The sequence below is a fragment of the Staurois parvus genome, unplaced genomic scaffold (genome assembly GCF_062004578.1).
Source record: "Staurois parvus isolate SC_StPar_1 unplaced genomic scaffold, SC_StPar_1.0 ptg000548l, whole genome shotgun sequence".
NCBI lineage: Eukaryota > Metazoa > Chordata > Amphibia > Anura > Ranidae > Staurois > Staurois parvus.
In genome coordinates, this window is record NW_028318344.1 from 1,241,830 (window position 1) to 1,266,624 (window position 24,795).

Here is a 24,795-nt window from a genome sequence, read left to right on the forward strand (position 1 = left end):
GGATTTTCTGTATTCTGGCTCGTTACTCCCAAGCCCCCCCCTTTCAAGGCATAACATGATGACCTGGTGGCTACTGCATTAATGGTGAGACAGGCTCCCCCTGCTGGAGAGAAGATTGTCTTTCCTTGGTACCTGGAGACCCTGAGGGTGCGATACTTACCTAGCTGACGCAGGCCAGACGATCCCCGTTGAGATCCAGTTTCCATATGTGGATGACCAGGAGTTGGTTATTAACCAATTCAATACCGGGCAATTTTACACCTTCCTGCCCAGGCCAGTTTTCAGGTTTCAGCGCCATCCATCCATCCATTGTATACAGCTGTCATGTGACCTGCTGTGATTGGTCAACAGGGCCGATACTCAGATCTGTCATCAGCTGTGTCCGAAGTACACGGCCGGTGACAAATCGCACCGCTGCGCCCCTCTGCAGGAGCGCAATCTGCGCATGTGCAGGAGGACGCCATATGGGTGGGCGGCAAATGGTTAATCACTCAAACGCGCATTAAATCGCGCTTTCCGGTTAGTGCAATCTACACTCATCTCCCAATAAGGAACATGGTCACAGAAGTCACCAATTTTTTCACTATTTTGCCTTGAACGTTTTCACTGTGCACTTTATAATAATAACTTAGGACGCATACTGTATATTCATCACCATTGATCACATCTCTGGATGCCTATTTTATCTGACAATCCCCTTTATGTATGGTTTTAGGAAATGATTGCTTTGTCGTTTTTTGATTATCACATTTCAAGTTCGCATGCTTCAATTTTAGATTTGTACTAGTGCTGCATGTTTTACTTATATGTGCATATATTTACAAGAACAGGAAGAACATGTAAACTCTATACAGGTAGTGTCTTGGTTTGGATTCAAACTGAGAACTCCAGTAGTGCAAGCCAATGTGATTGAATGGTTACAAAAGAACTGCCTGTTCTTTTTAGTTTGTGCTCTTTAAAGCTGATTCACACATGTGTGGTGCGGATTGAAGCTCGAGTTTCACAGCCAATTGATACAGTAGTTGTTGAGCGATTCATGTCGGGTTTACATCAGGTTCAGGACAGGATTAGAAATGGTTGCCATAGAAGCCTGTATTCCACACCTGAACCTGAAGGCACTGCTCAGAAATCATACATGACTCTTTTTCAAACCGCACTGAATCCCTGCCAGCAGTGCACTGGACATATGTGAACAGGTACCATAGGAAGCAATGTTTTTTCATGTGTCATGCGGATTGGATGCAGTTCAAACCGCATCCAATAAACATACTGTATATGTAAACCATCACTTACTGTGTAGCCAGGTGCTTGGCTAAGAATAAGAGTGAGTGACAAAAAATGCTGGCTGAAGCTGGTCTCTGTAGCTGCTGTCCTGCGGTACTGAACTGGTTAACAGCTATATCAGCAAGAGGAGGGAGATGCTGAGCAGCAAGAATTCCATAGACTAGTCAGGCAGCACTGCACTGTGGGAACTGTAGTCCAGAGAAGAAAGAAACTCTACTGTAATCAAGAGCTTTTGAACTGCATTTCCCAGAGAGAGCTTTGAGTGAGCATCAATAATCGCTTGCTTTGCACCAAAAAGTGATTTGATTTTGTACACATTTTGCACTATTCCCTGGGCACTACACCCTGAGGTGAAATGCTAGCCCAACTATCCCTGGTGGCCCCACTAGCCTTTAGCGGTCAGAGGGGTGTTACAGGTGCTAAACAGATACAATATCGCAATATAAACTTCCACCAGTTAAGTTGTGACAATAACAAAATAAAACAGAAGGGTTAAAAGATCTTTAGAAGACTGCAACTGTCCATTATATTCAGGTGAGTGTCACCCTTCTCTGCACCCACACATAACTACCCTCCTTTGAACCCATCCTTTTATTGGTAGTAGCCATTTACTTTTAAGTTCCCCTTATAAGTTCCCTTAATTATGTTCTTTCTACTTTCTGCCATGTTCCTTTCCATATAGAGCTCCTTTCTGTATGGCTCAAGGGCTCATTCAGCCTTGGGGCTACTAGTCCTTGAAGAAAACTTGTACTAAAAGAAGTATGAAGTCTGATCATATTAACTTCTCCATATGAACACGCTAGTTTCCTGGATGATATGCTCACCTAATGGCATCTATACTTTCTAACTCACTAACTAAAACCAAATATGCAGACTTTTTGCTAAACAAACTAAAAAGACCAAAAATGTAAAAAAGTTTTTTTTCAGTTTCTATTAAAACATTTTGCAAACAGGTTATTTTTCTCCTTCACTGTTGTGGGTTGATGAGGCTGCACTGATGGGCACTGATAGGCAGCACTGATGGGCAGCACTGATGAGGCGGCATTGGTGGGCATTGATGAGGAGGCACTGATGAGGCTGCACTGATATGCGGACTGATGGGCACTTATAGGTGGCACTGATAGGCAGAACTGATGGGCACTAATAGGCAGCACTAAAGGGCACTGATGAGACAGCACAGATAAGCAGCACTGATGGTAACTGATAGACTGTAATGATGAGGCGGCACTGGTGGGCATTGAGTAGGAGGTACAGATGAGGCTGCATTGATATGAGGCACTGGTGGACAGTGATAGGCGACAATGATGGGCACTGGTAGGCGGCATTGATGGGCACTGATAGGCGGCATTGATGGGCACTAATAGGTAGTACTGAAGGGCACTGATAGGTGGCACTGATAGGCTGCACTGACTGGTGGCACTGAAGGGCACAGAGCAGCAGCACTGATGGGCACATATTGCCAGCACTGCTGGGCACTTTTGGGGCTGCACTGATAATCAGGGCACTGATTATCAGTGTAGATGTCTCCTTTCAAACTTTCCGGCTATTGGCTATCAAGTGAGGAAAGTGCTGGCGATAACCGGCAAGTGTGTTTACATCGTGATCAGCTGTGATTGGACACAGCTGATCACGTGTAAAATGCCTCTGTGATTGGCCCTTTACCATGACATGTGATTGGACACAGAGATCACAGAAAGCGCCGGGTGCATGCCCCTGGGGGCACACGGGGGTGGGTGGGGGTGCGTGGTTCAGGAACACCCTACCAGAACTGGATGACCTTGCCGTAGCCGTCATATGGCAATAGCAAGTGGTTAATAAAAACCCTGCTTTGTGTTTTTTTATCATGCACTAACAAATGCACGACATTTTCATATTTTTTTTCTATTTTTTATTAATCTACTATTTTTATTTACTACTGTAGTGCCTTTAGTATAACACTGATGATGCTGCAGATGCCAGCTATAGACATCGCTTGTTAAGCTATTAATCACATTTAAAAATATAAAATAATCTGTACACCGCTGCGATATACTCTATATTGTTCACCCTTTTGGATTTATTAAATGTTATGGATAAATCAACATTGCGGCAGTTGTTCCGAATTATAATATTATTCATTTTTCTTGATATAGCAATGGGTTACAGGCAATGCAGGTATAAACCACCTCTCTATGTAACGGAAGGCAGGAGTCATTATATACTTTAACAAAGAATTAGACGGACTTAAACTAATAAGCATTTCCCAAAATTGACAAATATATATCAATACATATAAATTTACTAATCAGTGAACTGTAAAGTTAACCAGTCAGAGAATTTTTATGGTAAGGATAGTTATCTTTTTCCCTCTCTTTTTCTCTCTCCTCTCTTCTCTCGCTCTCTCTCATCTCCTCTCTTCTCTCTCTCTCTCCTCTCTTCTCTCCTCCTCTCCCCTCTTCTCTCTCTCTCTCTCTCTCTCTGCTCTCTCTCCTCTCTTCTCTCTCTCCTCCTCTCTCCTCTCTCTCCTCTTTCTCTCTCCTCTCTCGTCTCTTCTCCCTCTCTTCTCTCCTGTATTCTCTTTCTCTCTTTCTTGTGTATAATACTAAGCTCATGTTGGAAAACAAGGAAAACCTACCCAGGATCCAGTCGCCTTGCCACTAAACAGATTTCCTGTTGAACAGATCCACTGCTGAATTAGAGCAGAATGGGATGATGTCAGTTCAGTTTTTTGTTAGAAAATGTTTAGACGACTAGTAACTATTGATGAGTCTATTCATGTTGTGTAACACAATCTTGAGACAGACATTCCAGGGAAGGGGCCCATTTTAGGGTGTAGGAACCTTTAAAGTGAACTATATAACATAATAGAAAGCAATTGAAAAAAGAATGGATACGAAAAACTCTCCCAATATATATATATATATATATATATATATACACACTCTCATTATAATATATATATAATGTGCAAAAGTTCTATGCAGGTGTAAAAAATTGCTGTTCATTAAGAATGATTTCAGAAACTGTAGTGTTAATAGTTTATTTGTATCAATTGACCACTAGCATACTGCCCCATGTAGATATCCACTTCAACTCCGGAAGATTTTACACTCTTCGTGACCAGGTCATTTTTTGCTAGTTGGCACTGCGCTACCTTAACTGGCTATTGCGTGGTCATGCAACACTAAGGAAAAAATGTCACCAGCACACCAAGGATCACCAACATGGGTCCAAGGTTTTAATAAACCATCACATACAGTAGTTACAGCAAGGAAACGTTCCGGAGTCTCGCAGGACCCCTTCATCAGGCATGTGACATCACATGCCTGATGAAGGGGTCCTGTGAGACTCCAAACGTTGCCTTGCTGTAACTATGTGATGGTTTATTAAAACCTTTGGACCCATGTTGGTGATCTTCGGTGTGCTGGTGACATTTTTTTCTTGCTGATTTTGTTCGGTTCCAGCCGACGGTCACTGCAGCACCCACTTATACACACAGCCATTTTTAACGCAGGAACGTGTGTGTTTGGATTATACACTTGTGTCATGCAAATTATAAATTATAGTATATATATATATATATATATACCGTATTTTCCGGCGTATAAGACAACTTTTTTTACTTAAAAACATACCCCAACAATTGGGGGTCGTCTTATACGCCGGGTATAGAACGCTGGATGTGCGGTAATACTGTATGGTAGCTTCAGCTACATACAGTGTACCGCTCTGAGCCAATCACGGCGAGCGATGTATTCTATTAATGAATACAGAGCCTGCACGGATTGGCTGAAGTTTTGACATCATCAGCCCGCCTCTCTGACACAGCCAATCCGAGCAGCCTCAGTATTCATTAATAGAATACATCACTTGCTGTGATTGGCTCATATGACGTCCTCCCATTCTCCGCGCATGCGCGGCGATGCGCTGTGTCCCTCGGACACAGCTACCACCGATCACGGAAAGAGCCGAAGATGTCGGCTCGGTCATGTGATCAGCTGTGTCCAATCACAGCTCATCACATGTAATCAGGGAAATGTCAGATATCGGCATTTCTCTCCTCTCGAGCTGTCATGTTGACAGCTCGAGAGGAGAGGAGAGGAGAGCTGGTAATCGGCTTTCCGCGGAGGGGACATGTACACTGATCATCAGGGCACTGATGATCAGTGTGCCCTGATGATCAGTGTAGCTCCAGCAGTGCCAGCTGTCAGTGTCCATCAGTGCCACATCAATGCCACATATCAGTGCCTACCAGTGCACATCAATGCCACATATCAGTGCCCATCTGAGCTGCCTTTCAGTGTCACCCATCAGTGTCGGTCAGTGCCACCTATTAGTGCCAGTCAGTGCCGCCTATCAGTGCCATGTATCAGTGCTGCCTTTCAGTGCCCATCAGTGATGCCTGTCAATGCCCATCAGTGCTGCCAATCAGTGCCACCTATCAGTGCGCATCAGTGCCGCCTATCAGTGCCACATATCAGTGCCAGTCAGTGCCACATATCAGTGCGCATCAGTGCCAGTCTGTGCCACCTATCAGTGCGCATCAGTGCCGCCTATCATTGCCGCCTATCAGTGCCGCCTATCAGTGATGCCTGTCAATGCCCATCAGTGCCACCTACCAGTGCCTCCTCATCAGTGCCCATCAGTGTCACCTATTTCATATGGGTACAGTGTTGCATGACCGCGCAATTGTCATTCAAAGTGTGACAGCGCTGAAAGCTGAAAATTGGCCTGGGGGAAGTGGGTATAAGTGCCCTGTAGGCTAGGGGTTAAATGGTGTTGCCTCAGAAGGGGGGTAGTCTTCTACAATGAGTATAGCCCAAAACCCATGCTTTAACTGGAAAATTAGGGGGTCGCCTTCTACACCCAGTCGCCTTATACGCCGGAAAATACGGTATATATACCATTATTTGTAGACGCTATACCTTTCACTCAAATCAATCAATATACACTTATTAGGACCAAAGATGTGTAGCAGAATGCATTTTTCCTAAATTTATGTAGAAATTGTTTTTATTAAATGGAACAGCATTAATTCTTCTAGGTACACTTGCACACCACAGTTTTCGAAGGAACTCGTCAGTAGGTTGTTCCAAACATCTTGGACAACTAACCACAGATCTTCTGTGGATCTATGCTGCCTCAGATCTTTATGTCTCTTTGTGTAATCCCGGACAGACTTGATATTGAGATCAGGGCTCTGTGGGGGCCAAACCATCACTTCCAGGACTCCATTTTCTGCTTTACACTAAGGATAGTTCTTAATTACATAGGCTGTATGTTTGGGGTTGTTGTCTTGCTGCAGAATACATCTGGGGCCAATCACATGCCTCCCTGATGGTATGACAAAATTATGGAAAGACCAGGTAAAAGTATGAAATCGTTACCTAATATGGTGTTGGACCACCTTTGGCATCCAAGATGACCTGAATTCTCCTGGGAATTGACTAATATAAGTCTTGGATGGTGGATAATGGAATCTGATACCACTCTTCATGCAAAAATCATTACAGTTCTCTCAGAGATGCCGGAGGTAGAAAAACAAACCCAAACCGGCATGCGCGGCCAGGGATGATGGCAGACGTGTTCTGCTGAGCTCCGCTCATCCCCGGCCAGGAGTGACTCACCCGCTCCGCACTACAGCTGATCTTCTGCCTCGGGTGAGTCACGTTTCACTAAGCACCCTGCCCAGCACCAGGGAGAGGCTTCTATGGGGAAGATAGGGCGCTGGAAGCCCCCCTCCCCGCAGCCTCAGGACCCGCGGCCCTCGCCTCTGCGGCGCTTCCTATATAGGCCGCAATCCCCGGCCTCTAGTGAGGATAGAGGTCCGAGGAAAGATCCCGGACCTCTAGCGGCCGCGGAGGGTACTGCACCCTATATAATCCCAGCACAGCTGCAAACCTCTGCTCCGATCCTTCCACACATGGGGGATCATGACCCCCAATTGACAGCAGGAGAGGCTATGGACAACCCTACTCCAGGGGGTCTCCCAGCCCCTGGTCTGAATCTTCACCAGACAAAGTCGTCTCCTCTGCTCACAATCTCCGCGTTAGACGACAAGCTGCAAATTTTTTTACGAAACATTACCGCCTCTATAGCCGCTGAAGTGGGAAAATTGGCTAATGAGCTCAGAGGGGAAATAGCCCAGATTGGGGACCGCACGGATAAGCTGGAAAGTAAGTTTGATGATTTGGTGCAATACGTTCACGTTTTGGAGGAAGATAATGCCTATCTGAAACATTCCATGTCCCAAATGCAGCTCCAGCAAGAGGACCTGGAAAACAGGGAACGGCGCCAAAATATCCGTATACGTGGTTTGTCCGAATCTGTTGCTGATGCTCAATTGCACTGCCATCTACTGTCCTTCTTCATCGCTACTGCCCCCATGGTCCCAGAGGCAGATTGGCGGATGGATAGGGCCCATCGCTCTCTGGGCCCTAAACCGATTGAGGGAACCAGTCCACGTGACGTTATAGTCCGCTTCCACTACTTTCAAAGTAAAGAAGCCTTACTATCAGCAGCCCGCCACAAATCTTCTTTGGAGTTTAAAGGTGATAAACTCCAACTCTTCTGTGATCTTTCTCCGATTACTCTTGCTAAGCGACGGGCTTTTAAGCCGATCACCACACATCTTCAACATCATCGTGTCCTGTATCGTTGGGGGTTCCCCTTTAAGCTGGTGGTTGTTAGGGACAACACTCATGTTGTCCTCCGTGATCTTCAAGAGGCGGATTCTTTCCTTAAGCAGTTGGGACTTCCACCTCTACCTGCTGATATGTCCTCGCCGCCGCCTACTCCATCCCGTCCTTCTGTCACCCCTTCCAAGATATGGACACCAGTCCGCGGAGGTCGGAGGAGACGCACACCGCAACGTCCACGCCCTCCCCGATCAAGCGACCCTCCTGCCTGATGATTTTCAGGGGTAACCTTTTGTGCCGAATCGGGTGTTTTGTTCGGCCATAGCCTTGCTGGGTGCATTTTATTTTGTTCTTGTTTTCTCTGGCCGGGTTTGACGTCCTCCCGGAAGTGTCGGATGTCGTGCTGCCCTCGATACTGTCTAGCCAATGGCCTAGACGATTTGGGCTTAGTTGACGTTCCCAAGTTTATATCCTTGCGGATACCTGCTCTTCATTGTGTATTTTTTTCTGTTGTGTTATGTTTTCTGTTTTCTGTTTTTTTTCTTTTTACTACATCGATGGTAATTTTTCCATTTGTCATGCTAATACATGTAGCCCAGCCACTGTTATTCTATAATGGCTTTGAGGTTTCTGTCATACAATGTTAAGGGCCTCAACTCTATTCAAAAAAGATGGATGGCTTTGAAGGAATTTCGATCCTCAGGAGCAGATATCATTTTTGTCCAAGAGACCCATTTCAAATCTACAGGCTCCTTTCGTTTTGCCTCGAGATTTTTTCCCCGTGCCTACTCGGCTTTTGATCCTTCTGGGAAGGCCGGAGCGGCAATTTTGATTGGGTCACATTGCTCCCTTCGGGTTGTTTCCTCCAAAGTTGACCGACAGGGTCGTTTCATTCTTCTGGAGTGTATGTTTGGTGAGACTCCCATAGTTCTGCTGAATTTATACGCCCCTAACACAGGCCAATTGCAATTTCTATCCCAAACACTCGCCGAACTGGATTCCTTTTCCACTTCGCAGGTGATAGTTGGGGGAGATTTTAATCTGATTCTTTCCCCCCATAAAGACAGGAAGGTTCTTTTTGAGTCCTCTCCCTCGAAGCGGCAATGCTCCTCTTCAAAATCCTTTCGTAGATTAATTAGGGAGCATCGTCTCTTTGACGCATGGCGGATTAAACATCCTCTCCATAAACAGTTCACTTTTTACTCTACCCCTCACCGTAGTTATTCTCGCCTAGACCATTTTTTCGTTTCTGCTCCATTGCTTCCACTTCTGGTATCTTCTGATATTAACCCCATTACTTGGTCCGACTATGCCTCTTTGACTTTAAACCTTTTTTTCCCCCCTCTTATATCCAAACCTTGTCATTGGCGCCTTAATGAGACCTTTCTTTCCACAGACCATCTTAGAGATGAATTATCGCAGGGACTTGATACTTATTTCACCCATAATGTTGGTTCCGTAAACTCCTCCTCAACTCTATGGGAGGCTCACAAGGTGGTTTTTCGAGGGCTCTGTATTTCTATGGGTTCTCGTTTAAAAAAGTCCTCGGCGAGTGCTAGGGCTTCCCTCATACAACAGCTATCTTGGGCGGAAGGTCAGTTATTGGCTAAGCCATCTATTCCTGGGCTCCAGAGGGTAATTTCTCTACGGGATCAGGTTAAAGCTCTTGACTCCAGTAGGACTGCTCAATCCCTCCTTTGGGTCAAGCAGAAATTCTATGAATTTTCCAATAAGCCCCATCGTATGTTAGTCAATCGTCTCAAAGCTCAGTCCCCTTCCACGATGCCTGACTTACTAATACAGCCAGATGGAAGCCCCACTTACGATCCTCGGGCTATGGCAACTATTTTTGGCTCATTTTATGGGAAATTGTATAACTGTTTAACCCCGGACCTGCACCCACCCCTCACACAGTCATTATTTGATAATTTTTTTGATACATTGTCACTCCCGAGTATTTCACCTTCGGACACTGCCACCCTTAATGCTGACATTACCCTAGAGGGATTACTGGACACAATCAAACTTCTCCCTTCTCGTAAAGCTCCGGGACCGGACGGATTGCCCTACTCCTACTATAAAACATTTATTGGTATTCTGGCACCGCATCTCCTCTCTCTATATCACAATCTTTTTAAGGGAATTATACCTCAGACTGAATTCTCCCGTGCATATATCTCGGTCATCCCTAAACCCGATAAGGACCATTCTATCGTGGACAACTACCGCCCCATTGCCCTACTCAATTCCGATTATAAGATTTTTACCAAAATTTTAGCCAACCGATTGTCCGGAATCATCTCCAAGATCATACATAGGGATCAAGTGGGCTTTGTACCTGCCAGACATGCCGCAGATAACACTAGGAGAACTATTGATCTGGTTGATCTGGTTAACAGGTCCTCTACCCCTACAGTGTTATTAAGCTTGGACGCTCAAAAAGCTTTCGACCGTTTAAGCTGGCCTTATATGTTCATGGTCTTGGAGAGATTTGGTTTCAAAGGTCCATTTGTAGCAGCTTTGAAGGCCCTCTATTCATTCCCCCTTTCACAGGTCAGATTAGCTTCTTTTCTCTCGCCTCCCTTTCAGATGTCAAACGGAACGCGTCAGCGCTGCCCACTCTCTCCTTTACTGTTTATTCTTTGTCTGGAACCTCTAGCCATCGCTATTAGGTCAAACCCGGATATTCGCGGGATACAGTCACATTCCCATGAGTACAAATTATCGTTATTTGCAGATGACATTCTTCTCACGCTTACGAGTCCCCATACTTCTTTACCGATTTTGCATAAGTCCTTGAAACAATTTGGGGCTATTTCAGGTTACAAAGTCAATACGTCCAAAACTGAGGCACTCCCAATACATATCCCTCCTATCGTTTTGTCCTCGCTTCAGGAAGCCTTTCCCTACCGGTGGTGCACACACTCTTTAAAATATTTAGGTACTAATATTTCTCTCTCTTACCAATCCATATACGAGGCCAATTTCCCCCCTTTGTTTATAGCAATCTCTCGCTCTCTGAAACGTTGGGATGCCTTGCCCATCTCTTTTCTCGGTCGCATTAACGTTCTAAAAATGACCGTGTTACCCAAACTCTTGTACTTGTTTGCAACTCTCCCCGTTCCCGTTCCTATGTCAAAGCTTCACTCGCTTCAGAAATCTTTCCTACACTTTATCTGGCACAATATGCGGCACAGGATTGCACGTTCTGTTCTGCTTTCTCCGCGTTCTAGGGGAGGTCTGGGAGCGCCGGATATAATCAGGTATTATTATGCAACTCACCTTAGTTTTCTTCTGTCATGGTCCACGCAACACCCTCCCAACACATGGACTGAGATTGAATCTTTACAACTGTCCCCAGTTCATCCATGTTCCCTTCTTTGGTCCACCGCGGCAGTGGATATCTCTTCCTTCCGCCATCTATTCCTTGGTCCCATGCAATTTTCATTGACGGTATGGCAGAAATGTAAGACTCAATTTACTCTAGCCTCTGAATGCTCCCCTTTGACAAATATTCTCTACAACCCTAACCTGCCAGACAATATGGCCATATCTCGGATGTCTCTTTGGGTGGTATCTAACCTTTTTCAATTGCGTCACTTGGTACATCCGGTGACTCGTAAATTACATTCATTCCCGGATCTCCAGAAAAAAGCTTCTTTACCTCCTCATCACCTATATATATATCTCCAAATACGCCATTTTTTCTCTACTCTATCATCTTCATTGATCCTGGGGAAGCCTACACCCTTCGAACGTTTATGTATGCAGAGCCCCCACCAAAGGGGTATTATCTCCAATACTTATAAAATTCTTATGGCTGCATCCCCTTTATCTAATGAAACTCACCTTTACATGCGTAGGTGGTCTCAGTTTGTACAACGTGATATTGATTTACTGACGTGGAAGAATATTTGGGTAAATGCATCTAAATCTTCTGTTTGTGTGGTTTTTAAGGAAAACATTTATAAGATTATGATGTTATGGTACAAAACACCTGAGGTTCTTCATGCTTTCAACCCGAGTGCTTCTCCTGTCTGCTGGCGCTGTGGTAAGGATTCAGGTTCTCTCTATCATATTTTTTGGACTTGTAAATCTATTGTTCCTTTTTGGGAGGATGTCCGTTCCTTGTTGCAATCAATGCTGCATGCCTCGCTCCCTTTTGACCCTCTGCATTTTTTGCTGGGCTTGCCATTCCCGGGTCTATCTAATCCAGCCAGAAAACTTGCTGCTCACGTGTTGACCGCGGCCAGGAGAAGTATTCCTATGGGTTGGTTATCTTCTACTCCCCCCACACTGCTGACTTTGTACAAACTTATTGCTGAAGTAAGACGGATGGAGTATTTGACTGCTTTACATAATTGTTTGTCTGCTGTATTTGAGTTGATTTGGCTCCCGTGGGATTCCTTCATTTCCTCTTTGCCGGCTCGAATCTAAGATCCTGATTGTTTCTGCACTGATTTTGTATGACTTTGTATGATTCTATTGGACATGATTATATATAGTTATGCCATCGATGTTTCTCTCTGTTCTGTTTATAATTTACTTATTTGAAAACCAATAAAAATTGTTAATACAAAAAAAAAACAAACCCAAACCTTGTTCTCCAAAATTCATATTGAGGTCCGACAACTGCAGCACCCAGGGAAGGTGTGAGACCTCATCTGCATGCTCCAGCTGTGTGAATCTGAGCATTATTGTCTTGATAAATGTCTTTGGGAAACAATGTTTGCACCATGGGGTGTACATGGTTGGCCAAAATGTTTACATAGTCGCTGGAAGTGACTTTACCTTTCAAGGTGATGATGGGGCCTGCAGAATAGAAAGATAAGGCTGCCCAAACCATGACTGCACCGCCACCATGTTTTACTGTAGGCACAAGACAGTCCTGGTCATAAGCTTGAGATGGTGTTTGCCACATGTAAACACTTTCGGTGGTTGGGAACAGTGTGAAGCTCAATTCATCAGACCATATTACAGTCTTAAATTGATCAATAGTCCATAATTTATGGGTGTTACACCACTCTTTCCTCTCCTGAACATTAATATCAGTCACTACTGGTTTGGCAATTGCAGCTAGCCCTTTGCTTGTGGAGTTCCCTCCGCACAGTTTTTGTAGACATGGGCTTTGGAAGACTAAAGCCTAGTGCACACAGGACAAATGTTCGGTGGCATCAGTCAGTTCAATAGCAGCCAGGCGACAATCGGTCGGTTCAGTGGAAGTCAGCTGAAATTTGTCCTGATTCTATTGAAGCATGACCAAAAAAGGTCTACCAATCAGCTCCCGATAAGTACTCTCAGTCAAATGGCTGAGAGGGCTGACCATAGTGTTCTGGCAGAGGGAGTACTCCCCTCTGGCAGAACACAATAGCACAGCAGGGGAGATCGCTGTACTAACATCAAATAGTTAGTACAGTGGCTCCACCAGAGCTGTCAGTTTTTTTCATTCAGCCCACTGGGTTGAATGAAAAAACACTAGTAGTGTGTACTAGTGTGTACCAAGGTTAAGAGTGAGCTCTGCAGTCACTTTTGCAGCAGTTGTCTCCTTATTCTAGGTCATAATCCTGCACAATGTCCTTTTGTCTCTTTCAGTCAGTTGACCATGTCGACCATACTCATGCTTATCAGATAAAATTTTCCTAGAAACTGTATATGCCATTATAATCATAATATTGTACCTCACAACAATGTAAATAAATTGGCAACTTCATTCACAGAGGCACCAACTAAGCAGGCACCAACAATTTGCCCTCTTTGAAACTCAGTAAGCTCTGACATGATTCCGTAATATAAAGTGAGGCTTCACACATGTTAGCTAGGTGTCTCATCACACAGAGGAACCAAAAGAATGTTACATCACTTTGGCTTTCATCTAGAAATATGCTGTCAGTTTCACACCTGCAAAACATGTAGTGTTTCCGTATTTTTGTCCAACCCATGTATTTCTCAGCATTGAGGACATCATTGATATTGACAAAATCTCCAACTCCATATGCAGAAATACAGGCCCAAACTTGCAAGAAACCTCTACAATTCTTCAACGTTGGCTGCAGACACTTATTATTGTACTGCTCTCCAGCCTTGTTGATGAACAAACTGCCTCCTGCTAGAAGTATCTCAGAATGATATATATGACAGCCTACAAGGATCGCTGGAGATTGACTTGGGGGATGTCATATATATCATTCTGACATACTTCTGTCAGGTGTATTGAAGTATCCTTGCTTTATTTGTTAGCATAACTTAAAATAGCACTATAACAATATACAATATAACTAGCTTTTGCCCACTCCAAAATTAAACAACTCTCATAAGAGGAGTGGTGTTACTTATTTAACAAATGTATTCCTTACATTAACTAGTTGTTCAATATTAGAACTTCTTATATGTGCAAAAATAGATATGTAGAATTTGCAATCATTATCTATTTATATATTTATCTCTACACATATGGGCCGTTCTAATACATTTTAGATGCCTTTGCCAATTTAATACCATCACTGGCCCTCTTCATGCACTGTTTTGTCCTGGGCATTGAAGTCGCTGTGGGATTTGTCTCTCAACTTACCTCCTCAAATGGGATATGCCTCAGATTTTTCTGGTGGTGTTCCATATTTAGGTAACTGTGCTTGGTCACATGCATGCATAACCAATCTGCTGAAACTCTATATATTTTGTAATCTTGTATTTTTACATTTAGAAATCATTCATCTATTCCGCTCCTGATGAAGTGGAGATTTTCTAAGAAACGTTCAGCTTTTGAAACAGATAATTTTATATGTAGAGATTGTGTATAGCTGAAAATTGTTATAGCAAGAAACAACTCATTGTAAAATTGGAAAATGTCCCTTGTATAAGTAAAGACAATTTGTGTGTTTTTAAAAAAAACCTTTTTGATATAAAATAAACTTCATTATTTTAATTGTAATTATGTGTAGTGCCGTGAAAATCCCGCGGTTGCCCTTTTTTTCTATTTTGTTCCCCTGTGGCTCCTCCGTATCAGTCTGTGGCACCATGTCTGCAGATCCCTATGATCTGCCAACTGTGGGGCACTTGATGTCGAGTACACATACGTGCCTGACTCTGCCTTTGTCAATTGCACCATTTGCAGCTCCTCTAGATACATTTTGCTGGGCTCTCTATGAGCTGACTCGGCTCAGAAAAAAATTGAGGAATCTGCCCTTGGCTCTACCAACTAGAAACAGGAGAGCCAAGGGGTCTGTCATCATCGATTCAACCACCAACCAATCCAGAATCTCTTCCCTTCATTTTCCTCCTAATGTCAGCACCTGTGGTAGTGAGCTCTATTAATCCTCAACTTGGGGTTCTCCAGGGTGCGGAGTCTAAGCCCCAGCCTGCCACACCTTGTACACCTTGTGGGAAGTTTTATAACAGGTTTAAAAAGACAGGTAAAACTCTGCATATAGACTGCAAATTAACTTGGAAGATAGCAGTTAAATGCACTAAATACACAAACCTTCTAGAATTGGCATAATAACATCAATAAACACAATATTCATGTATATACTTATATACCGGTATAGCTATAGATTGGTATTAACCCCCTGCAACTATAGCAGCAATATGACCCCAGCTAAACTGACATCTTTTTAGGCTCAGTCCCAAATTCACTTGTATACTGTGGGATTGTAACACTGTGTGAGTCTATGTGTTGCACAGGCCTGTGTTAGTGAATCGGTGGAGTGCTTTTAAGGGCTGACATGTCACTGGTTAGCAGTTGCTCACCACATCCACAAAAAACAGTCTCCAGGGGTTAACTCCTTGAAGGGATGATGAATGGGGCTCTGTCTCTCTGCTAGTTTTTTTTTTTGTTGTCAATTGTCGGTGCTGCACAATCTCTGAGCTGCCTCACCTGGGATGGTCACACGCCTCCTCTGCGATTTCCAACACTCTGACTTCTCTTTGCGGTGGGAGATGTTGTTGCTGCCAGTAACTGCCGTCGCGGATGACTGGTACCAATGATCACAGCTGCTACTGACTTCAGCTGCTGTAGATAACCACTCTCCTTAGCAACTTCTGCTGTTCTGGAAACAGTGTCAGTATACTTCAACAGTAGGGGCTGCAGACTAGCTCCCACATGTCCTCTGCAAAGGCCCACGTCGCTCAACCACCCCCTTCCCCCTTACAAAGCATCCTGGTCTTGTAGTTCTGTGCAGTATAAAGTTGCATTGTCTGCCTGTCAGGGTCCTGTCCACGGCAGGAGTTCTGGAAGATCTGGCGTTTCTGCCAATACTCTACATGGCCACAGAAGGACACATCAGCCTCAGTTTGGTGCCAGACTGGTGCTCATCACTTCCTCTGGTTGCTGGATGATCTCTATCTCCCCATGCCTTGTTCCTGTTTCTGTTTCCTGTTTCCTGTGACTTCCTGATACCGACCCGGCTTGCACTTAGACCTGTCTGCTCTACTGAACCCCTGATCTGACCTCGGCTTGGCTAAAGGATACTCTCTCTCTCGCTCCTCCGTGTATGACCTCGGCTATTCCATCTGACCATGTCTGCTCTGATTCCCACCTGGTACTTGACCTTAGCTTGAACCGGTTATCCAGTAAATCTCTAATCCAGGAAGGGCTCGCATACCCACACAGGCGCCACCAGTCTGCAGACCTGTCTCCGTACACCGGCTGTGCTTCTGAGTGGACCACCAACCAGCACTCCTACAGGTGACCTGTGCAACTTTGGGCCTGACTCCCGCTGTCCCACTTTCAGCCACAAGGGAAGCCCTCTTTCCATTGGCCTCCACCACCAGGTACGTGATACTGCCTCTGTAATGAAACTGCAACTCCCACAAATACTCCAGTACTGCTGAGAACTGAGCCAATCAACTACTTTCTGACAACATGCAGTCTTAAAAGGGAAACAGTTCTTTAAAAGGGAAACAGCAATGGCCCCGCTAAATAAGTTTTAGAGATAGAACAGACAGTTCTGAAATATGTCTGGACAAAAATATATCATATTTTAAGCATCATAAAATACTGACATTTGCTATAAATATAGATTTTTTTTTGTTTCGGATAGTGCCATAAAGGTTGGGAAACCCTGTCAGTATCTTTTCTTTTGCTGGTACATTTCCAGACCTGGATCACTCACAAGGTTATCTAAGCAGATATCTAGGGTCTGGTGGGTGACCTGGCTCACAAACGTAGAAAAACTTGCTTATGTTGTCAGCTGGGTCTTCTGGGTTTAGCAGAAGTGATTACTGCCACCTGCCTTGCAGTTAACGTTGCCAACCGTCAGTATTTTTACTGGCAGCCTGTAAAAAATGGGCACTTTTCTCCTGCCAGTAAATGCCAGTGACAAGAAAAGGCTGCCAGTTAAATATATCAGTAAGCAAAAAAATAGTGCAGCGCTACACAAATAACATATGGTGCAATATTCATACTTAAATAGCCACACAGAGATACATAGTAGTAACTATGAGAGGTACTGATATCAATAAATGTGCCCCCCTCACTTCCACTCAATACTAGTGTGCAAGGTGGACAAATAAATCAAACAGTGTGAATAGAGTTCTTCAAACAGCAAGTGATGGTGTCTGCAAGGCAGTAAACTTCATGCAAGGTGCATACATCAAACTCAGGTGATAGTGAGTGACAATCCTCCTCTAGCTGAATTGCCCCCTCACCTTAATACAGCGACCCAAAGGGCCTTCACGCCTTCAAGATCATAAGTGGGATCTTAACCACACATGCTGGCAGACAACCTCCTCCAAAGCTTGCATCTACTGGGGATATTACTCTGGGTGCCTTGGTTCCTGACCACCTCTGGATATGCCACTCATCAGGATGATAGAAAAAAAAGACTCTGATAGTGTAGTATGCCAGATAATCAGTGCTTTCATTACAAAAAGTTTAGCACTTATATTAGGTGAGCACTCCCATGCTTCCTTCCGTGATGTTTAAGCTAACAGGTGTTCTTCCTCACATGCATGGGTGTACTGCATGGGTGAACTGCACTCATGACTTCCTCGCGTTGCATCACTGCACTCGGGGCTTCCTCAGGATCCTGAGGAAGTCACGAGTGCAGTGACGCAACGCGTCGATACATGAGAACTCAGCTTCCGGTGAGCGGTGACGTACGTCCAGTACAACCGCCATCTTGGTACACCTGTCAGTGAGGCATGTTTTTTTTTCCTATCATCCTGATGAGTGGCATATCCAGAGGTGGTCAGGAACCAAGGCACCCAGAATAATATCCCCAGCAGATGCAAGCTTTGGAGGAGGTTGTCTGCCAGCATGTGTGGTTAAGATCCCACTTATGATCTTGAAGGCGTGAAGGCCCTTTGGGTCGCTATATTAAGGTGAGGGGGCAATTCAGCTAGAGGAGGATTGTCACTCACCATCACCTGAGTTTGATTTATGAACCTTGCATGAAGTTTACTGCGTTGCAGACACCATCACTTGCTGTTTGAAGAACTCTATTCACACTGTTTGATTTATTTGTCCACCTTGCACACTAGTATTGAGTGGAAGTGAGGGGGGCACATTTATTGATATCAGTACCTCTCATAGTTACTACTATGTATCTCTGTGTGGCTATTTAAGTATGTATATTGCACCATATGTTATTTGTGTAGCGCTGCACTATTTTTTTGCTTATTGATCTATCTAACTGGTGGTATCAGTTTAAGTGCTGGTGGCTCATTACGAGATTTCTGTTATTATACCATTAAGCGCAGAAGGATTCAACACATTTTTATCAGTTAAATATATGTCTGTGACACTGGGCTTGGAACTGTATTTGTACATGCCAGAGACGGCCGAAACCATCCAAGTGCCTGCTACAGTATGTTTGGGCGGCACGAGTGTGTCATGTAATGACATGGTGCAAGGGAGCCGAGCAAAGCAGCCTCATGTGTGGGTCTGCGGGACAGCAGCGACGCAAGCCAGGAACAGAGCTGTCATTGCTGTTTGGACTGAAGTGGACTGAAGAGACTACCTGATGTGGAGAGAGATTGGAGAGGTAAATGAGCTTACAATCTATTAAGCTAGGCATAGGTTTTTTTTTTTTCATTTAACCAGTGGTGGCTGCAAGGTGAATGGAGGAATCCCCCCCCCCCCCCCCCCGCAGGGACACTGTATTCTGATAGCATCTCCCACTGCTGTAGTCACTGATCAACAAAATGCTAAGACTGACTGATTTTCCAGCGTGCCTTTTTGACAGACCTTAGCCAAACAATGGACTGCTGTCAAACAGGGAAGGCCACAGACAGATCAAAATTTGGCTAGTCCCTGGTGAACCTGTTGAATTTTTATCCATGAATGCCCGGCTTAGGATGTAAAAGAGGATACAGAATGTGAATCATCTTACAGTCTAATAGGGTATAAGAAAGGGATACATACGGTGACATTCTTTACATTCCATCAGAGAATGATAAAATAGCATTGTAGAAGATCTACAACCAATATTGTAAAGAGACCACACACACCACACACACACAATAAAATTAATTAACATCTACTAATACATAAATAAAGTATGCTGCACTAATACTGTATAATCGTCTCTGCTCTGAATTGTGCCACAAATCACAAGTGCTATTTAGCATACATATTCACCATCTTATTGTAATAATAAATACCACATGTACCATAGATATGTGAAGACATGCAAAAGTATATGTGTGTTGAACTATGTTAAAAAACAAAAGTGTCCATGAATATATATCCATTAAAAACTCCCAGAAATAATAAAGAACTTCCGCAAGTGAAAAACTCCTGTTTTGTGTTCAGGTGCAACACCTCCACCAACTCTTATGGGTTTACAAGCGTTTGAATTTTTTTTTAACACTTACAGTTCCCAATGCTGTCCAGAGCCTTTTTTCATCATGAAAAATGCTAGCAAAGCATTTTCAAGGTACTCAAATGGACAAAACACTAAACACAGGATGTTCCTACCAAGCTTGTCACACATTGTAATGAAAAATGCACACTTCAGACCTTTCCCACCCTTGGAAACAAAAGATATGTTAATGAACATTCACACCTCAAATTCCTCATGTAGACCCCCTGCCAGGTTGCCTTAATGACTCACTCCACCAGACACCTTTCCCTCCCTTGGAAACAAAAGATGTGTTAATGAATATTCACACCTCAAATTCCTCATGAAGACCCCCTGCCAGGTGACGTTAATGACTCCCTCCACCAGACACCTTCCCAACCCTTGGCTACAAAAGAAATGTTAATGAGCAACTCACACCTAAGCTAATCTCAACACATACTGCTCTCCCTGCTTCTTCTTTCTGTATTTCTCTGAAACAGTCTGAAATAGTTAATAATTTACCACTTTTCAGTGCATTCTGGGCATTTGGGAGGTTCTCCTGTGCTTATCTTTAAAAAACGCTTCTAAACGCAAATGCGCATAAACGCACATAAACGTGCTATGCAAGCATGGCTAAACAGACTTTTTTTTAACCTATGTTTTCCAGCAGTCAGTTTCCATCGTTCAGAAGTGTCCCATGTACATGGGGCCTAAATAAAAGGTCTTATGTGCATATCCTTTTTAGAATCTGGACAGGGTCATCACTCCACGGATCTTTCCAGATCTCATCAGACATCTATCCACATAACTGGCTTAGAGAGGTACAAAAGGAACACCATAGTGCTCTCCATAAATCAAAATATTTATTAATTTATAGAAATACATACATGTATGTGAAGACTTTCACTTGAACCCTTTCACTGCCAGGCCTGCACTCCACTTTTAAACTCAGATGGCCAAACCATTTTCACAGCTTCTCCATTGTTTTTTTTATTTTTCCCTTACAGCTTTCAGAGTTTGTTAAAGACCGCCCACCCCCCCCCCCCCTCCAAACCATACATTTTCTGAAAGCACATGACCTATAGAATAAAGAAATGTGCTACTGATTTTTTTAGGCCCCACAATAGTTGCACAAATGTTTATTAATTCGGTATATTCATTAACAATACTAAAATAATAAAATTATTATCAATGGATACATATATGGCAAATCTTTAAAATTTCCTGATAAATATAAAAGATAAAACTGTATTGAGTTAATAAATAACAAATATCTGTACATTTTAAATAGTACCTTTTTATGAAATAGTAAATACTGAAGGTGAGCAAAACTGTAAATAAAAACAATTTACTCAAAATCTGTGTGAGCTCAGGGACATGAACCCAGACCCACGCAGATGACAATTTAGGAGCAGAGGGTATGTTTGTGCAGTTGCTACATTCAAATTGACATCAATGGGACTGCTTGTACAGGGATGCACATAACACCGATTCAGGTAAACCGAGACACTCAGAAGTATAGACTGTAGTATGCCCTATGTGAACAAAGCCTTACAGTTTTTTTTTTACAGTTTTATTTGGATCATTTTGTACTTTTTTGAGGGGGGTGAGTTGGGGGGGTAGGAGTTGAGAGAGGGGGGGGCTTTGGTGATATACGAGAAGTCTAAATAGATGTCTGATATCTGTTTTTTTTAAGACAGAGAAAGGGATTGAAGACAACCATTTTCTCTGAAGTCTCAGCTGCACAGTACATGAATGAATAGGAGTCTGAATAGAAACCCATGTTCATTCATAAACTGATATGTACATAGTAAACACAGTTTACTATGTTCAGTTAGCAATGGACACAGGAGCAGTCAATAGTGATCTCTGGCTATGTCCATTCAAGGAAAGGAGGGGACTGGTAAACACATGTTTACCAGCTCCCCCTTCCATTCCATCCTGACAGCTTCCCCCCCTCCCTGTGCTCCAGCAACAGCTGCAACCCGTGGGAGGAGGGGAGGGTAAGCCGGCTAGCAGCAGTTCACAGAGGGAGAGCCATGGATGGGGTGAGGGGGGTGGACAGCGGGATTGGGGAGGCGGAACAGCAGTGGGGGTGATTTCTTAAACATTTTATAACTCTGTTGCTCCCCAGCACCTAAAGCCAGAGGAAGGGCACGGAGGGAAGCTGACAGCAGGGATGCCGTTATTGATCACTGCCGACGGGATTGGTGCTGGGGGGGATCGGTGCTGGGGTGATCAGTGCTACAGGGAAGGGGGGTGGAGGTAGGGAGGGGGGAATTTTAGAGATGGCAAGGTATGTAAATTGGGGTTTGCAGTGGGGAGAAATGTCAGAGTCGCTGAAGTGACCATGAGCTTATAGAAGAAGGAGAAAAGTCATGTCCGTATGGCATGTGGGCCTAGCCAGCTGGAAGCAGTGCTGTAGGTCCATACACCATATAGGCCTGGCAGTGAAAGGGTTAAATCACAAATGCTGGGGAGACAATGAGCCTGCCACTGTTATAGAGCGTTCACACTGATCATCTCCACGGCAGAGCCTCTTCTCACAAGCAACCTCCATTTGCACCACCCAACATATTTTATCACCACAGTGCTATCAGAGGCATTATGTAGATGAACAGAGTGAAGGCCATTTTACCAGTGGCAGGCTCATTTTCTCCCCAGCGTTTGCATTTGTGATTTAAAGCTAAAGTGATCTGTCTGCATGTAAGTGCAGTTTTGTTCATCAATACATATTTTGATTTGCAGTGAGTGGTGTTTCCTTTTGTATCTTTTGTACAAGCCTGTTATATGGTTCAATCCTTAATGCTTGATGAGATCTGAAAACATCAGCCCTGTCCAGGCAGTAAAAAGGATTTGTGCATAAACTGAAAGCATGCATATGACCTTGCTTGGTCTTAAGCTAGCTCTGGAGATTTCTTTTCACTCCCTCCTCTAGAAACACTGCAACAATTTAAAACCTCTCCTAAATAAGGTAATATTTCCTCTGCACATTCACTCTGGGCAAAGTGATAGATTCACTGAAAACATCTGTATTCATATCTGATAAACATTTTAAATATACAGGCAAAACAATTCTAAATTTAACCTCTTGCCGACCGCGCATAGCCGAATGACGGCTTCACCGCGGCCGGCCAGTTCTGAGTGGACGTCATATGACGTCCTCCCAGAACGCGCTCTCCTGCGCGCCCCAGGGGGCGCGCACCCGGCGATCTCCATGATCGCTGTGTCCTACGGACACAGCTGATCACGTGATGTGGTGAAAGGCCGATCCCACCGGCCTTTTACCACGTGATCAGCGGTGTCCAATGACACGCTGATCACAGGGAAAGGCAAGTGCCGGTTCTCGGCTGCACTTTCCTCACGCTGTCAGATCGTGAGGAAAGTACTGCCGAGAACCGGCAGTTGTCAGAGCGGGGTTCGGCACCGATCATCAGGGCACTGATGATCAGTGCCCTGATGATCGGTGCCCAGCAGTGACACCCGCAAGTTCCGCCCAGCAGTGCGCCCACTAGCCCCGCCCACCCGTTCCCAGCAGTGCCCCCACCTGTGCCCAGCAGTGCCCCCACCTGTGCCCAGCAGTGCACCCACCTGTGCCACTCTGCAGTGCCACCTACCTGTGCCCAGAAGTGCCACCTACATGTGCCCAGCAGTGCCACCCACCTGTGCCCACTAGTGCCACCCACCTGTGCCCACCAGTGCCACCCACCTGTGCCCACCCACCAGTGCTGCCCACCAGTGCCACCCACCAGTGCAGCCCAGCAGTGCTGCCAGTCAGTGCCACCAGTCAGTGCCCAGGGGTTGTGCCAGTCAGTGCCGCCAGTCAGTGCCCAGAAGTGATGCCAGTCAGTGCCGTCTATCAGTACCCATCATCAGTGTCACCTATCAGTGCCGCCTATCAGTGCTGCATATCAGTGCCGCCTATCCGTGACCCCTAATTAGTACTGCCTATCAGTGCCAGTGAAGGAGAAAAAATACCTGTTTGAAAAATTTTATAAAAGAAACAAATAAACTTTTTTTTTTTTTCAAATTTTTTGCACTTTTTAAATTTATAGCGCAAAAAGTAAAGCGCCCAGTGGCGATTAAATACCACCAAAAGAAAGCTCTATTTGTGAGAAAAAAATGATCAAAATTTCATATGGGTACAATGTTGCATGACCGCGCAATTGTCAATCAAAGTGCGGCAGCGCTGAAAGCTGAAAATTGGCTTGGTAAGGAAGGGGGTATAAGTGCCTGGTAGGCAAGTGGTTAAAAAAATCAACATTTAGATTCAAATCTCAGAACTTAAAAATAAAAAACTATTAAAATTAAAGGATGTGGGCTGCATGGATACCAAAATGCGTAACGTTGTAAAGTCTTCTAGTAAAAAATGTTATGTTACAGAATAAAAATGGCTCAGGAGCACATAGCTGGGGTGGCATAGGCTGAGTTTCTTTCAATAAAGTGGGTTTCTTTGATTAAGTGGGCAACTCCACAATGCCTCATTTGAACATCTCTTCTCTGTCCTTTCACAGGTAATCTATGCATCTATGCTGCTGATTTTCACATCCACCTAAAACTGAAGCCAATTAATGTGTCTATCGGTAATCTATGCCAGCCTTTCTCAATCAGGGTGCCCAGGCACCCTGGGGTGCCTTGAGGCTTCTTCAGGAGTGCCTTCCCAAAATTTCTAAAAATTGGCCAAAACTTGTTTACAAGGCAGTGGGTGGAACAATAACAAAATAAAACAATTCCTCCTAAGTGTGGGTGTGATGGACCAGGGTAACTCGACAGGATCCCCTATGAACACATATCCAGGGATATTGAGGCCTTGCTGCCCTCCTATGACTGCGGAAGTCCAGCAGTACTGCAAAGAATCAAAGAAAAGAAAGAAAGGCACACCAGCCTAGTGCATTATCCCAGTGGGTTTATTGGTAGTATGGAGAGCTGACCTGGTTAGCTCTGATAAAGAGGGGTACCCTCAAAATGAGTAAGCTGTCTTGGATCCTGGACGGCGCTTCTGCCGGTGTTGGGTCCATTTGGGTCTATACATCAATTGCTTGATGAAGGGGTCCTGCGAGACTCCAAAGTGTTGCCTTGCTGTAACTATGTGATCTTTTATTAAAACATCTGGA

The 24,795-nt window shown here is 44.3% G+C and overlaps 1 protein-coding gene across 2 annotated transcripts in view; it reads right to left on the reverse strand.

Moving 5' to 3' along the window:
- The window catches only part of LOC149451113 (sulfotransferase 2B1-like), a 135,269-nt gene that overhangs the window by 82,827 nt on the left and 27,647 nt on the right, over positions 1 to 24,795 (reverse strand). The window contains exon 1 of one of the 2 annotated variants that reach the window (XM_089690954.1): positions 3,899 to 4,032. The exons of the other annotated variant lie outside the window; for it this stretch is intronic. The gene's annotated coding sequence lies outside the window, so the exon portion shown is untranslated. Of the gene's footprint in view, positions 1 to 3,898; positions 4,033 to 24,795 lie in introns of those variants that run through there. 2 annotated transcript variants of the gene reach the window in all.